The sequence below is a fragment of the Pteropus alecto genome, unplaced genomic scaffold, assembly GCF_000325575.1.
Source record: "Pteropus alecto unplaced genomic scaffold, ASM32557v1 scaffold98, whole genome shotgun sequence".
NCBI lineage: Eukaryota > Metazoa > Chordata > Mammalia > Chiroptera > Pteropodidae > Pteropus > Pteropus alecto.
Genome location: NW_006443570.1, coordinates 16,924,935 through 16,940,725, shown reverse-complemented (window position 1 = coordinate 16,940,725; position 15,791 = coordinate 16,924,935). Strand labels below are relative to the sequence as shown.

The 15,791-nt window shown below is 47.0% G+C and overlaps 1 protein-coding gene across 1 annotated transcript in view; it reads right to left on the bottom strand.

Annotated features, from left to right (window-relative positions):
• Positions 1–15,791, bottom strand: part of ASIC2 (acid sensing ion channel subunit 2) — a 950,209-nt gene that overhangs the window by 413,302 nt on the left and 521,116 nt on the right. The gene's annotated exons all lie outside the window — the stretch shown is intronic.

Here is a 15,791-nt window from a genome sequence, read left to right as displayed (position 1 = left end):
TGAAGGGAGACCTGTCAGAGAAGAAAAACTGCCACTGAGCAGGGCCCCCTGTGCCCTGTGCCACACAGATCCTTGCGGCCTCCCGCTGCCTCCAGCCCAAGTTGCTTCCTTTTGTCCCTGATTAATAAAATCGGCATCACTGGGCCTGGCACATTGCAAGAACAGTGTGGGCTCCATCAAGCCCACCATCTGTTTGGAACCACTTTTCAGCTGCCCCTTTGATTGCAGTTTTGCCCGAGTCTTGTTAGTATGGGTCCCCTGACATAGCCGCACATCTGGGCTGCTTCCAAAGGAGCAGGAAGGCCATCAACCTGAAGACGATCTGTGAGAGCACAAGGTCAGACAAGGTCACAGAGTATTGCTGTGTTTGTGAAGAAGGGAGTGGGGCAGAGCTATCTTTGCCTGACCCAGTGGGTTTCTACACTGGCAAGGGTCAGAGGCTTCTTGCCAGAGTGGGCTCTTCTTAGCTGGGTGTGTTCATCCAAGTCACTAAGCCTCTCTGGGCCTTTGTTGCCTCATCCGCATGAAGACTGAGATTATAGGACTATATTACCCTGTAGTCAGGAGGCAGACGGGATATCTTTTTTCATTTCCTTTTCCAAGACTATGATTCTTGGTGTTACGGTTTGGTAACTATTTGTGGCCCGTATTATGATTTATAAGTGGGAGGCTAAAATAAAATAGGCAGGTATGTTAGGCTGAATAATGGCCCCTGAGATGTCCACATCCTAATTACTTCATATGACAAAAAGAGCTCTGCAAGCAAGTGTGAAGGAGTTAAGAATTTTGAGATGGGAGCATATCCTGGACTATCTAGGTGGGCCCGATGTAATCACAGGGGTTCTTATAAGAGGGAGGCAGGAGATCAGAGAGGAAAAGATGATGTGATGATAAAAACAGAGACTGCAGTTGTGTGATTTGAAAATGGAGGAAGAGGGCACAAGCTGAAGAAGAGAGGCAGACATCAGAAGCTGAAAAAGGCAAGGAATCAGATTCTCCTCTCAGAGCTTCCAGGAAGAACCAGCCCTGCCAACACCTTGACTTTAGTCAGCAAATCTAATTTCAGAGTTCTAACCTCCAGAACGGTAAGAGAATAAATTTGTGTTGCTTTAAGCTACAAAGTTTGTGGTAATTTGTTACGGCAGGAACAGGGAACCGGTATAGTAGAACTAATCTTACCCATTAGCAGTATCCATATACAAATTACATGGCCCAAATCAAGGCACCGCATCCAAGAGCCACAGTCTGGGAGAAGCCCCCATTACAGACACTCTTTTGGGCCAAGGAATTTCCCCTACTGAAGTACATTCCCCTTGACAGCAGCTCTGGCCAGTAGAAATATAACTCAAGCTATGTAGGTAATTAAAAAATTCTTAGTAGTCTCACGAAAAACACTAAAAGCGGGTGGAATTAATTTCGACAATATATTTTATTCAACCCAATATATCCAATGTATTATTGTTTCAATTGTTATCAACATAAAACATTTTACTGAGACTTTTGACTTTTTCTTTTTCGGTATTAAGTCTTTGGAATCGAGTGTGTAATTTACGTGCACAGTGCATTTCAGTTTGGACCAGCCACCCGGGGCTCTGATTTGATCTTGGGTCCAACTGGCACAGTTCTAAAAGGTTAAGTCTGTCAACTCCTAAGAGTGGATGAGTTCATCAGACTCTTTCTAACTGACCCTGAATGAATGAGGGCCTTGGGAAAGTAATGGCTATGGAAGGCTTGTATAAAATTACAAGAGACACTATTGTGAATGGTCGCCCAGGGTCAAGCCAGTAGCTGGTATGAATCAGGGATAGAATTCAAGGGTGCTGCCTCCCTGGCTAGAGTGGGAAGGAGAAAGTGAGGCTGAGCAGAACAGCTCAGCTCCCACTGGGTATACTGCTCTGTAGCTTGGTTTTCAGTCTCATACACAGTTAGTGTGTGCTCAGTATCAATGTTCTTTAAGTATCTAAACTCGAATGACATGTAAATCATGGGATATTTATGCAATCCTTTACTTTAGATCATTTTATCTTTCTTTAGAGTCAGCAGACCCTGAGACCCTACCATCCCCCCAAACCTCTATGCAATGGGATCCAATCTCCTCTATGTTCTTTTCCTTTCTGCCTCTCAAAGGTCCTTGTCATTTCAAGGAATTGGCTTTGCATATCCTCTGGGAAACAGATGGGACAACAGAATTCAGGAACTTGGGGTATAATTTGGAGTTTAAATAAAATATTCAACATGAAATGCCCAGAGCTTGTCATATAGTGAGGGCCCAGTCCTAAAAGAATCTACTAATTCGTGGTCGCTGATACATGGCTGAGGTGACCTGATTTGAGCCTTCCAGGGTCACATTCCAGAGCAGCCCCGCTCTGTCCAGTCTGCTGGGCCAGGCGTGACTTCCCCTCCTGTCTCCTCTTTGCTGCTGCCCTGTCCCTGGTTCACTGCTGTGCCTATAGCTCGGGCTTTCCCTAGCAGCCCAGAGCTCCTCTACTTTCTCCCTTCCTAACTTGCAGTAACTCCCACTGACCCCAACTGACTTGTGAAACCTCTATTAACTTGTGAAACCTCTCGTCATCTTCACCCCTCACCCGGATCCAGGATGTAATAAAGATGATTGCTGACACCTGACTAATGCTTACATATACCAGATACTGTACTGATGGCTTTATTCATATTAGGTTCGTGTCGTATGATCCCCATTTTACCGTAGACGTCATCAAGGTACAAAGAGAGGTCACACAGCTATTGTGGGAGAGTCGGCTTTGAAGCCAGGCAGTCTGAGTTTAGAGTCTATGAACTTACTTATCACGTTAAACCACTTCTGCTCATATTTCCTGCAGCCTGGTCCAGTGTGAGTGAAAGAACGAATGAATTGCTTTTATGGCTCTGACTCCAACGAGGCTTTATCAGTCTCTGTTGGGGATTAATCTGAAAGGACAGGATGGGGTGGGGTATACAACTCTATGAGGGTTACAGCCAAGGAATGTCCTGATGTGACACAACACCTGAGGAGATGCACACAGCCTGAAGAGCTCCCTGGTTGACCTGCGGGCCTCTCAGGTGGCCTGGGGCCATTATTCAGCCTCACATACCTGCCTCCAAATTATAAATCATAATAAGAAAGAGAACTCACTCTAATTCCACTATCCTAACTCAACTACCTGTTCCAGGTTGCATATTTCCTTCCGGACCATTCAAATCCATATTTTATATCGTTGCAATCATGATGAATCTACAACTTTATGTTTTGCTTTTGTCATTTAACACAACTCTTGGGCCAAATCCGGCCCACTACTTGTTATTGTAAATAAAGTTTTTTGGGAACACGGTCACATCCATTTGTTTACATACTATCTGTGGCTGCTTTTACACTACGAGGTAGTTGCAACAGACTCTATAGCCTGCAGAGTAAAAAATATTTACTATCTGGCTCTTTTCAGAAAAAAATTTGCCAGTCCTTGACTTAGAGAATTAGAAAAAGGTACCTGTATTATCAGACAGTCTTGCTGGTTATAATAATTAATGGCTACGTGACACTCTACTGGGTTGCTTATGATTTATGACTTAGCACTTCCCAAGTGGTCAGATAAATTTGCTAGCCTGGATAATCTGCAGTAAAGATCTTTGTGCTTCTGCTGAATGATTTCCTTAGGAAAATTTCCCATATGGATTCTTAGGTCAGATTATCTGACATGATCACTTGAGGTGGTCAAATTCCGTCCCTGTTGTGTTTGTTTGTTTTGACCCTGCTTTAAAAATGGACTTTCCTGACCCTTGACCCACTGACAGCCCCAGCGGGGATCCAGAATCTCTTTTTTGAATTTATGTTCCATTGAATTTTCTGTTTTTTGAATTTTCTGCTTAGTTCACCAGAGGCTGTTCTTTAGCACTGGCTCTTGATCTGCTGTGCATCCCCCTCATTCTTCCTCCTTCGCTTCCATTCCTCCATCCCTCCTCTGCCAACCCTTCTAGACACAGTACTTCCCCTTCCTCTCATCTCCCTACTTATCTCTCATTTGCAATTCCCACACTCCCCAAAGCATCAAGTATCCAGAATAGATCTCTTAGTGAACGACAAAAAGGGGCTCGGACTGGAATGCCCACACTGATCACAGGGAAGGCAGCAATCCATCACTGGATTCCTCCCGTCGGGTCCAGCATGAAGCTTGGGCACCCAGACCCAAGGGCTGCTTGTCAAGAGGATTTACGCATCTCTGCCTACAGCCTCACTGTTGTCCCTGCCTGCAATTCATCCCCACGTTTTCTCCATCCTCCGGCTCCTCAGAAACTTTCCACATATTGGCTTCTGATTTACTGCATGCATAGACTATTTCTTTGAGAGAGCGGCTAATAAAAAAGGAAAAACTCTAAAAATGGATTTTTGCCGAACACTGCTTGCCAATGAGTTTCTTTAATTGTGGCGTTAGGATATACATGCAATTACTTTCATAGAGCTGATCTGACATAGTAATTTGGACCCTAGAGGAAGCCAGATCATTCTGGAAGGCAAGGCCCCAGTCGTTCGGACTGCTGGCCAACAGATATCATCCCACTGCTGACTGATGGGCACATTTCCCTCTTGGCAGCCTGGCCTGAAGTTCAAGACTAGAGGGTCCCCATCTGATGTTTCACTCCTCTGAGAGCATCTCTGCTCATGATCACCCCGCTCTGCTTACAAGGGAAAGGGAAATGAGAACAGAAACCCATTTTCAGGGAGTTTATTCATTTAAAATGTCTCCCTTCTGAGGAGCTTAACTCTCATCCCCTTTATTTTTTCCTGTTGGCCCTAATTTTGCCTTCTGGAAAGTGCTGAGCAAGTCCATTCTATCTTTTTCATAGAAGCTTTTGCATTTTTAAGGATTATGATTCTGTCTCCATGTAATATTTTCCTTTCAGGCTAAACATTTCCAGTTGCTTTAACCACTTTCTGTCTGTCTTTAGTCCTATGTCCTTTGCCAAAACAAGGCCTTGCTGGAAGTTGCAATACCTAACGTAATAATAACACAGCCGGTGTATTAAGCGTGTACTATGCAGCGTGTTCGAAGTGCTTTATGTCCTGTAACATGTTTAATCTTCACAGCTGTTCTATGAGGCAAGTGCCATTAATGTCCCATTTTACAGATGAGGAGATTGAGTTTGGGGTGGGCAGGTAAAGTCCTCTGAATTTAGCCTGGTGCTGCTGCTTGCTAGTTTTGGCCATTCATTGAGTTATTTAGCCTCATTTTCTTCATCTATCCAACAGGATTGTGAGTCCTATGTCCCAGAGAAGTTGTGAGGTTTCTAAGAGAAAGTGTGCCTGCAGTGTGGACAAGCTCAGCATGAGGTCTTCCTCAGGCCTTTCTCGGGAGGGACTGCCTTTTAGTTTGATATTCTCCTGAAAAGTAGACTTTCAATCTCCGTTCTCTGTCCTCTGGCCCCAGGTCCTATCCCCCTTGTTAAGTAAACACACCTTTCCTCTCTTTGTCCTACTAAAAATGTGGCCCTAATTGGAGTCCTGTGCAACCCTGAGGAAGAATTCTGGGGAGCGTGACCTTGAACTTGGGTTTGCTTCTAACCCTGGTGCTGATGATGGGGTGGGGCTGGAAGGCCACCATGTGGGTCTGTACTGTCTGTGATTCATTTTACACACCTGACAGTGAATGGCTCCTGGCCCCTTTGCCACGAATGTCCACTCCTTCAGGAGAGGGTCGTTGGTTTGCGGAATGTGGGAAAGCTGCCCGGAGAGCTGCTCGACGTGCTTGCTTCTCTCTCCACTTACGTGGCCTGGGTGGATGTGGGTCCAGAGTCCCACCGCCACAGCCCTTCCCTCTGAGCGGCAGAGGTTTCCAGTCACAGGCAGCTGAATTCTCTCCAGCACCTTAGCTCTGTTCCTTCAGAGCAAGAGTTGACCCAGTTTTCCAAATGAGCAGTTTTAGAAATACAAAATGAGCTGCTAATTTAGTAGCTACCGATTTCTTTAAACATACAATTCAGAGGCATAAATGCACAGTAGAGCATTTTGGGAAACACAGGAGTCACTGGGCCCAGCAAGCATAGGCCAGTCTGGTTTCTCGGGTCCCCCGGGGAGCATGCTGGGCCTGGCCACGCCCATGGCTGGGCTTCACTTTCACCCTTGACTTGCACCAGCCTGTACATTCTCAAAGGGCCACACGACCTTCTTTGGACTTCTTGTCCCTCTTGCCACATATCCCGAGGTATGGGTGCCTGATAAATTTTATTTTAAACATTTTCTTTTGAGGTGATTAAAGATTCATATACAGTTGTGGGAAATAATATTGAGAGACTCAGTGTACCCTTCACCCGGTCTTTCCTAATGTATTCCCCGCTTCTCGCGTTACTGTAGTATGTGTCACAACCAGGAAACTGACTTGATCGCTGACCTTTTGACCCTCCGCAGCCTCCATAGCATCTCTTTTCTATCTTCCTTTTCCTTTCTTTCATTTTCTATTGCTCCATTGGCCTGTCTGCTTTCCTTGCCAACTCCTTCTTTCACTTCCGTCTCTCTTTTATGGTCCTTTCCTCGAGTTTTAGCAGAAGCAGTGCTCTGGTAAAACTCGCATTCTAGCTCCGTCCCCGGGGTTGGCCCGGGCCGGCTGTGCCCCTCACCAGCGGGGAGTTTGCCAGCCTTCCTCCAAGACAGCACCCTTCCACCATCTGCCCCGGGGCGAGTGTTAGCTAGAGAAATACTTCCAGGCCGGCTGTCTTCAGAGCCCACTAAACCAAAGGAGGAAGAGCAGCGTTAGGATCAGGGTTTACTCCTCAGACTGGCACCAATAGCACTAGCCCGCATACACTGCACACATTGCCCTTCTGTCACCCAGTGTGGACGTTACTATAATCAAGGCTACCTGATCCAATTTTCTCTTGGATGACCGCCCCCTTTTATAGGTTTCGTAGTGTGGGAAACTGAGACTCTGAAGGGAAAGGTGTGCCTAGGTCCCATGCCAGAAAGTGGACAGCTGGGGCCAGGAACTAGCTTTCTGATTCCTTATCCAGCACTCCTCTCACTCATCAGACACGTGCTGCCTTTCTCCAGCTGGCACCGGACAGAGGTGCCCAGGCCAAAGGCTTCTGCAACCTGAGAAATGCCAACGCCAGCCTTCGAAGTGCCTGCTCAGTTCCAGGCTCACTAGGAACGCCTTGGCCCTGCCTTTTCTCAAACTGAGTTTCCCTTGGCCCCCTGGAGACATAGCGACTTCTGATGAGAGACTACTAATCGCTGGCTGTGCCACCATCTATGCGAACATGCCACAGTGGTTAAAAGCGCAGTGTTTGGAGTCAGGCTTTATAATCGCGAGACATTTACAGACTGTGGGGCTTTGGGTGAGTCACTTTATCTCTGAGCCTCATTTTCCTTCTCTGCATAAGGAAGATAAGATCTTCCTCAGAGATATTGTGATGTGTCGAGGAAGTGAGGTGTGCTGGTTAGGTCCACGTCAGGGTCACAAGGAGTATACAAAGAATAGCAGCTGGCACCATTCAAGAAAACCTCGGGTCCTGAGAAGAGGCGTGCAATGCCACACAGAGTCCTGAGGTTGAGAGGGGCACTGGAGTAGAGGCCAGATCACCCTGAGGCAGGAGCAGTGGGGGAAGTGCTTGTGGCTGGCCTGGCACAGAGTCTCCCAAAAACTTAGACCTGTGAAGCTATAATGTAGCAGGCAGCCCGTACTGCCTGCATTTGAGCATTCTGAACAGTCTTCTTTTGATTGAACTTTTTTCCTCTAGCTCATTAATAGCTCAACCTCAGCTCTTCAGTGTAGACGTAGGACAGAAAATGGATGATGTCCTGTGTCTAGGCCATCACCTTGATCACTCACAGAAATCTTCCTGTCTGCGGCAGAGCCTCCGACCTGCTGTGCACCTGAGTCTCCGCTCATCCTCCCAGGAGATTTCTAGCTAAGTGGCTCCTGAGCCTGACTATGCATAAGAATCACTTGGAAATAAGGAGCATTTGAGTTAAAAGCTTAGGGAATGAGGCCTGTGGTCTCTAGACAGGGCCGGGGCTAGGGAGACTAGCAAGGAGTCCAGGGCGCGAAATGTAAGGAGGTGTCAGCTCTCAGGGCCGAGCAAGTGTTGGGCCTGCATGAGAGAGTGAGCTTCTCCTTAAATTTTGTGACCTGGCTGCCTTGCTTGCCTCCCCTTTGTTCTGGTCCTGTCCCCAACTCGAACATTAAAAACTTTGCCATACATCCTGGTGGGTACCCACGTGTACCCAGATTGCTGCCTTGTCTTAGCTCCTGATCCGAGCAGCTCTGACTACATGCATGCTGGGTCCTAGTTCTGGACACAGAAACCTCTCTGCTTCTCCCTACTGCCAGGGTCAACTCCCATCAATATTCTCATTCTCTGAGAAAGCAAGAAGAAGAAACGTCCAAAGTCTAGGGTCTTTATTTTTCTCAATTACTAAACCAAAGCAATCTGTCTCACCGCAGGTAGAATTATAGCTCTCCAGGAAGTTACATTGATCTCAAGTCTTCGGTTCCTATTGTCTTTAGAAAACCCAGGATGGGGAGCAACAGTGCTCTAGTGCCCTTTAGTCTCTTCAGTAAATATGTATAGAGAATTTCTGAGGTGGCAGGCACTCTGCCGGACCCTGGGGCTGGAATTGATTCCAATCCTCACAAAGCTAACGGTCATGGGGACACACCACTGAGCACACAAGCACATTCCTGTAAATTTTAGTGAGTGCTGTGATGGAGACGCACAGGGACCAGGGGAGGAGAGGGCAAGGTGATCCAGACCGGTCTCAGGGGACAGAGAGCAAAGCCATTCCAAGAGAGTGGCATTGAGATGAACTTACTGGACTGGAAGGGAAGAAAGAACATTCCAGATGGAAAGAACAGCGTGTAAACAACAACAACAACAGCAACAACAAAACCTTAAAGAGGGAGGAAATATTTAAGGGGCTGAACTTAAATTGGTTGGTCGAGGGTAGAGGCCATGCCAGAATGAGACTGTGAATGGAACCACGGAGGCAGATGGGGCCCAGAAAATGAGAACGTCATGGTTTTTTCCTACAAGCCCTGGTCAAGTCTCGTGGAACTTTGAGCAGGTGAGGAATTCTATCTGATTGGCTTCACAAAGACATCGCTGGCAGCATTAGGGTGATTCGATCAAAGAGCAGCAAAGGGGGAAGGATAGGAAGCTAGGGACACAGTCTAGGAGAGAGAGGATGATGGCTTAGAACAAACTGTTGGAAGTAGGTGTGAAGCAAAAAGCACGGAAAAGGTCTGCTCAGAGCCGGTTTCTCCGAGAAGCTTTTTCCTTTCTCCCGCAAGGCAGGGATGGGCGCCTGGTCTCTATGAATCCACAGAACCTGTGCTCACATTAGTTGGAGCCCCTCTCATGCTGCAGTCTGTCTCCCTCAGTGAACTCTCGTAGCTAAGAACCGTGTCTTATTTTCAAGTCTTACCCCTGATGCCTGGTGTATGCTCGGTCCGTATCTAATGAACGACTGCCATCTTGTAGTTCAGACATTTGACATGACTAACGATTCCCAATCATCATCTGAAAACTCAAATGCCCTCCCCTTCTAAGAAGATTCCAGTGCCTGGGTTTGCGGAGGCAGGGTAACTGCGGGTCAGGATATTACAGATTGCTTTACTGTTGTGTGTCATGGTGGGCCATAAGCTTCCCAAGAGTAGACCGTGCCTGCTTCTTCACCATCGTGCCCCCACACCCAGCACTCTCCCTGGCCCATCATGGTGTTCAAGAAATACACGCTGAGTGAGCGAATGAACTTCTTCCTCCAACTCTCCCTAAAATGTTGTCTCGCTCTGGGACCCCAAGATGGGCCCTTGAAAAAAAAAGACTCAAAAGGCTATCTCAAATGAGTGGCTCCCTTTGTCATATTCCAGGTAGGGATCACCTTAGGACATACAAATATGTGGCGAGTTTCTTGATGCAACTTGTTTCTCAGTTTTATAAGAATAGGAGGCCAGGGGAAGGGCCTTGAGGGGAGGTTTGAAGGCCCTCTTCAGGATAGGTCCGGCACATGAATCAGCGGAAACAGACTTTTCACGTGGTGCCCTAAAATAGCAGGAAGACCACTGAGAGGTCTGGTTCTTATCTAAAATGCTCCCCACTTCCCTTCCGAGGAGCCTGTCTCCCCTCTGGGCTGGGAGGGTGAAGAAAAGAGGGCAGGAAGGTGCCACTGCGCAGGGTACCTTATATATTATACTTCACAAAGCACATTCTACACAGCCTCACAACAGCCCTGGAAGAAAGGATCAACATCCTCTTGAAGATAAAAGAAAGGAGGCTCAGAGAGGTTAAGTCATGCAATATTAGGAAAAAAAAATAGTATAAGGCCAAATATAGGCACTCCACTTCTTCACGGGTGCCTCCCGCAAGCTCTGAGCAATACGCGATCATAGTGGAATAAGGGAGTGATTATATCGGAAAGTTCCTTAGAGTTTGCATTGAGCCAGTGGTATAATACTAAAGAATATAAAGAATGATGTGTGCATAGTACCTTTCAGTCTACAAAGCACTTGCAGTGATTTAGGGTACTGATGGGATCACCCATCTTTCAGATGAGGAAACTGAGGCTCAGAAGACTGGAGTAATGTACTCTCAGTCATTTAACTCATGCACCAGATTCGGGGCTTGAACCCTGGGCTTTTGTCTCCGAAGCCAGTGCGTGTTAGAAAGGTTTCCTGCAGGACTTCTCAGAGCCTTTAACACATTGCTGCAGGTTGAAACTCCCAGGGGTCGGGGATACCTGTGCTACATTTCTGAAATTTACCTGATGCTAAAACACCTTTATTCAAGAGTATCAACATAATTTGAGAAAAACTACACCCCATGTAGGGCTGTGTTTTCTTCCTTTTTCTTTCTTCCTCTATATATTGCCCACAGAAAGCACTCCAAAGAATTCCAGAAGCTCAGTGTTGGAAGAGGCCTCAAAATTCAACTGGCCCAATGTTCCATGTGGTACGCGAATGTGTTTGATCGCTTCCCCCACCCCACAACTCTATTATGACATCTGCCCTCACTTAGTTATTTCAGTGTCACAGTGGTGTCTCGGAGGCCATGTGGTGTCCTGGATGAGCCCGGGTCCTTGACACCTCAGGGCTTCTGCAAGGCCACCTGATCTGCATGGGCCATTGGTGGTACCTGCATCCGTAATGGAATTCCTTTGGCCTGGCAGTCCCAGTGGAGCCTCCATCACTGAGCTACATGCTTCTCTCAGTCCTTGGGGATTCTGAGTGCTGTTAATGGTCATGTGATGTCGGCTAAATAAAAATGACTTTCGACACTTAGAAAGCATCCCAGCCACCCACTGTGTCTCATTGTACGTGGGTCTTGTTAGCTCTGCGCCATTCTCAATCTCTAGCACCTTTGCTGCCTTAGCACCAGGATGCAGACAGACCAGAAGATACAGACGAGGGAATTGGAAAATGCAGATGCCAGACTGGACCCAATGACCAGCTTGCCCACCTCCTTGCTTTTATTTGTGTTCACAGATGGAGGGAAAGTAACTTGCCTTTCTGCAAATAAGCGGCAGTGTCAAAACTTGCCTGTGAGAGTGTCCAGGAAGGAGTTCAATAAATGTTTCCTAAATGTATTTCTAGAGAACACTGCTCTTTTGGGATAGTCGAATCTATTTTGGAAACAGTGTATTCAATATTCTTTGGTTGGAGAGCACATTGAAACTCTGCAGTAACGAATCTTGTTGAACTTCTATTTAACTCAGTGTTTTCCAAATTCATCTGATCGGGAAACTCCGCCTTCCTTTTTATGAAAGGCCATTCTAAAGAATTAGTTCCTCAGAACTTCTGATTTAAGGACTGGACTTTGGGTTGGTCTGTGTCGTTTTGGCACTAGGCAGGGGTATTAGGGCAGGCAGGCAAGGAATGGGGAGTGGGTAGGAGGCTCCGAGGCCAGTGACAGGAACATCGACGCTGGGAAAGACTGAACTTGGGTGATTCTTGACGGATGGCTCTGCTATTTGCCGAATGAATGAAGAGCATGAGGCCAGAAGAAGAGTCTTTAAGGTGGAGGCTGACACCAAGAGATGAAGTCCTAATGGAGATGTGGCCAAGCCAGTGAGTTCTAAGATCTAGGGGTGGGAGACAAGGGCACCCAAAGGGGATGAGTAAGATAGGATTTAATTCCAGGGTAAGGGAGGTAACATATATGTGGACACAGATATTCTACAAAATGAGTAGAGCAGAACAGAGAAACAGGACCTAATTCCTGAGAAACTCGGTGGCAAGGATAGGGTGGGGTGTCATCCCAGAAAGGCAGTGAAGCATTTAGTAAGTGGTCCTTCTTTGCCCTGGTCACCAATGCTCTGGGGGACACAGACACATCCCTGGCATCCTGGAGGTCTGGGAAGATGTGGAGTAGTTAGGTTCCCAACTCCCCCGTGGACCTCCAGGGGGTACACCTGTGTGTGCAGCCTGGTAATGTGAAGGCTCAGCAGAGCTGTCTGCTACCTTGGAGCAAAGGTGGTTTTCAAACTCCAGACATAGCACAAGGGCAACTAGCCGGCCCTCTAGCACTTCCAAGGGAATGGGAGGTTATAACCAACAGATTCCCGAACACTCCGTGTTCACGGCTGGAATGGACCAGACTCCAGGCTGATGAAATGGCAGCAACCCAGAGATCCAGGTTATCATCCCAACCATGCCACTGAAAAGCTCTTTGTCCTTGCAGAAAGAGCCCTTTTTCTCTAGGTCCCAATGCTGACATCTTTAAAATGAGTTGCCCTCAATTATTTCTTTATTTCCTTCTATGACTTTTTAATTCTCTGGCCGTACAGGTAGAGTCGCCCTGGACTGACCTTCATTCTGCTTGTGTTCCAGCTTGTGCACATTACTCTCCCTTGTTTCTTTGTAGATCTAAGGTGAGTCTCTCATCCCAGAACTGTAAAAATGGGAAACTGCAGTTCTGTCATGAAGGCACATTGAAGAAATATAGCTTTCATGAGGTAGCAAAACTGATACAACTATGAGTCAGCCAGACCTGGCTTGAGCTCAGGCAGACCTGCAGCTTCCCCGGGCATCGGCGTCCCTATGTGCAACCTCACAGGATAATTGGGAGGGCCATGAGATGCAGTGGATGGGAAAATGGTATACTCAGTATACACCCTACAATGTGCTGTGCACACAGGAGAAGTTGAGGGTAAGAAAATTGTGACTGACGGTGATGACAATAAAATTGTTGGGTCCTTGAAGTTAAAAGCTGTGATAAAAAAAAAAAAAAGAATTGGGATCATTAAAGGCAAAACTTTGCCTCTTCTATTTAAAACCTGGACGCCTCGAGCTAGGGCTACCTGAGGCTGCTGCTGCTGGAACTCAAGGCTGTGATGCCCCAGAAGGAGCCAGGGAAGGGGTTCAGCTTATGTTGATCTCAGGTGGGTCCTATCTCCTTCTGCAGGCAGCAGTGAAGGGGTAGATCAAGGTTTTTGCTGGGAGCCACGGCTCCCCAGAACACTCGGCCAAGATGTTGGCTCACTTCACTCCAGTAACAAAGGCAACTCTGTTGATAAAAGACAGAGCCTTTGGGTCCAGGCTTCTCTTGATCTTGTGTGCTCTGTTGTTCGCACGCAGAACTTACACACCCTGCCTTAAACAACAGTTAAAACCCCTGGGAAGTCAACGAGTGGTTAGGGTAGGAGGAAAGAGACCAGAAGGCAGTCTGGATACGCGCTGGAATGACGGCAGTTCTCATCCTAGCTCCGTTGCCAATGAACTCGGTTACCTCAGAAAGCAGCGGTCCTTCTCTGAGCCACAGTTTCTTTATCTGCGAAACGCAGGGTTCAACCCCAAGGACATGACCAGTCCACACTCCAGGATTAGATGAGAGATGAGAAGAGAAACCACACCAGACTCATTACATCGACCTCCACTCGCAGCTCAGGAGGCTTGGGATGAAAGGAGCTCATTTCAGACACACCAGCAATAGCCTCCATGACCCAGCCCCATCCGAAGAATGGGGGAGGGGCAGTTAAGGAGGAACAGGTGGAGCTAGGGCGGAGATATCTGTGTTTTCTAAGAGGCAGACCCTCTTAGAACTCCCCGAGGAAGCGGGCAACTAGAGAAAGGGAAAATAATAATGGCAGGAGTTAGCATTAATCGAGCACCAGGTTCTGACAGCGATCTTCCAGCCCCTCTCTCTATATGTTTCCAGAATTTATTTCTAGATATTCGCCATCTCCTTTTTGCTCCTTTCTGGACATGCTTGTGCCCATGGCTAAACACTGTATTATAGTTGGGGTCTAGAACAGTCCTGGCTGTCCGAGAGCTACCTTTCTTACTTGGACATGAATCCTACTGATTTGGCCTCAAATTGTGTTTGTCCTTTTAGGCAGCTGCTGCCTCACACTCTTGGTGACTGCTTAGGTCTTGACCATCTAGTCAGCCACTCCTCTAGATGTTTCCTTTATCACTACTACAAATCAGCTATCCCCGTCCTGTCTTTGTGATTGATTTCTGGGCTCTATATGTAGAATTTGACATTTATCTGTGCTAAATTTCATCTTGTTGGTTCAGGTCCATTGTTCCCAGCTGTCAAGAGCATTTAAATCTACCATATTAGCTTCTTTTCCAGCTTTGTGTGGTGGTGTTGGGTAGGGGTGGAGGGTGGAGTTAGCCGTGTTCGGGCGGGGCTGGGTGTTGCTGCTTCAGGGTCTGGCTCAGCTCAGAGGAGAAGGGGAAGAAAGCAGGACTGGGAAGGGTGGGGGTTAGGAAATGGGCCTGGCTTAGGGCTGGTATAGGATACGCCAAGGGGTTCAAGAGAGGACTTTTAACATGAGCTGGTAAATTTGAGATTGGTGGTAGTTTGCAAGGCAGTTCAATATGGAAGGTGGGACATTCAGGCGTTGTCCCAGGAAGGTATCATACGAGAGGATCGGGGCACTAACAGTGAGACCCAATCAGTGGCTGGCGAGACCCAGTCAGTGGCTGGGAGAATAAAGGCAAGAGACCAGTGCTCTGGAGGAGGTGGAGTGCTTGAAGGACCAGTCAGAGTGTTAACTAACACTTCTCTCCCTCCATCACCTCTTATACCCAATATGTCGCCTAGACCTATTGGTTTTACCATCCGACTATCTTGCAGTTAGTCTTCTTTCCACGCTTTTGCTTTTGCTCCATGTTAAACATTTCCGTGCGTATTACTAAATGATCTCTTTGCATTCTCAGTCCATCCCCCATATGATGATGCGACAGGATCTTTCAAACTTATAAGTCTGGCCACGTTGCTTTCTGGTTAAACCATCTTTAACGGTTCCCCATTGTCTTAACCATGAAGTACAAACTCCTCAGCATGTTGAAACACCCTCCATGGTCTGGGCCCTGCTACTTCCTCAGATTCAACTTCAGCCCCATCCATCCCAAATGAACTTCAGACATTAAATCTTGCTAGCCTTCCAGCCTTAGGACATTTTAGGTTCCTCAGACCGGACTGCCCACTAACACTTCTGTCCTTCACCTGTGAACTCTTCCAATCTGGTACAACCTCCTCAGGGAAGTCTTCCCGGAGTTCAAGGTCCAAAACCTGAGGTACCCCAACACAAAGGTGAGCCACTCTTATATTCATGACATCAGCCCATTGCCCTACATTTTATTACATAGTTTATTTATCTACCCCTCTCACTAGACTGCAAGCATCTGGAAAAAAGGGATTGAATTTTGTTTATCTCTGCATATAACATGTGACCAATAGGTTTTTGATGAAATGGAAATGAATATTAAGGTTTGTAGCCATGCAGTCTGGGGTTAGAGCCGGGTACCAGGACACTGAGATCTAGAACTATAAGATAGTGCTGAAACCAGACAAAAAAAAAA